We start from the raw sequence: 1412 nt of genomic DNA on the forward strand, positions 1-1412 counted from the left end.
CGAGGTCAGGAGATCGAGACCATCCTGGCTAACACGGTGAAACCCCGTCTCTACTAAAAAATACAAAAAAACTAGCCGGGCGAGGTGGCGGGCGCCTGTAGTCCCAGCTACTTGGGAGGCTGAGGCAGAAGAATGGCATAAACCCGGGAGGCGGAGCTTGCAGTGAGCTGAGATCCGGCCACTGCACTCCAGCCTGGGCGACAGAGCCAGACTCTGTCTCAAAAAAAAAAAAAAAAAAAAAAAAAAAAAAAAAGAATTACCAGGGGTTGAGGAGGCATATAGGGATATGTGTGGAGACACATCTTGAAAGTCTTTAAGTCACATCGTGGAGCCTTGAACGACCGACCGTGGCGCTGACACTCAAGAGAGGCAGTGGGAAGCCAGTGAAGGGGTGTGTGTGTGTGTGTGTGTGTGTGTGTGTGTGTGAAATAGCAGAGAAATAGCAGCATTAGAGATGATTTCCAGGCAGGGTGACAGGCCAGCCAAGGGAAGGCGCTGGCCTGTGCGGGATGAGGCAGTTGGGTTCTGGAGGGACCAAGCAATCATTCAGATGCTGCCCATCAGACAACTGAAAAATCTTATCAGAGGTTGTGGCTAAGTCCCCTCCTGGGAGCACAGAGGAAGCATAAGGTTCTGGTTATCACCCTCAGGGGACCGTGACGTTGAAAGAATAAGGACAGGACCAGGCAAAACGAATGCAGCCAAGAGGAAAAGTCAGAGAGAACAGCGAGGGGAGGTGGAAGTTTCAATACAGAAATTGTAGCCATGGCTGAGATTCCCAGCACTGGAGTCCGGAATTAGTGCGTTTGAACGCCAGAGGCTTGGCGAGTCAAGATTAGCAAAGGGACTTCAAAGAGTTTTGGGGCCTGTTTTATATCTGTGAAATGGGAATTATTTCTATCTCAAAGGTTTGAGGGGATTCGCTGAGAGAAACTTCTTAGCATGGGATCTGCAGAAACTAGAAGTCATGGAGAAAGCAGGGGCCAGAGGGAGGAGGAATCGGACAGGCTGATCACTTGGAGTGTTCGCCTGAGTGTCTAGAAATGGAGGCAGCGACCTCAGGAAGCTCAAAACCTGTGCTTCAGCCCAGTTTGCAGAACGCCCTGTGAGGAGAATGGGTGAGCTGGGACTAGGCCGCTTCATCCTCGTTCCCATCCCCCAGCACTGCCCTTTTCCCGACGCTCCCATCTCGCCACGCTTCCCAACATACCCCCACCCCGGCTTCCCGCTCCGCTCCCGCTCCAGCCAGTCCCAGGAACCAAAAGCGCATGCGCCCTCCGCGCCCCTCCCCAACTTTCCACGTTTCACTCCTCTCCCCTTTCCGCCTCAGCTCCGGCTCCACCGCCACGATTGGCCAGCCGACCACCCGGCCTTGGCCAATAAGCGCCGTCCTCTCGCCCCCGTGTTACTGG

Source organism: Chlorocebus sabaeus, chromosome 9, assembly GCF_047675955.1.
Source record: "Chlorocebus sabaeus isolate Y175 chromosome 9, mChlSab1.0.hap1, whole genome shotgun sequence".
Taxonomy (NCBI): domain Eukaryota; kingdom Metazoa; phylum Chordata; class Mammalia; order Primates; family Cercopithecidae; genus Chlorocebus; species Chlorocebus sabaeus.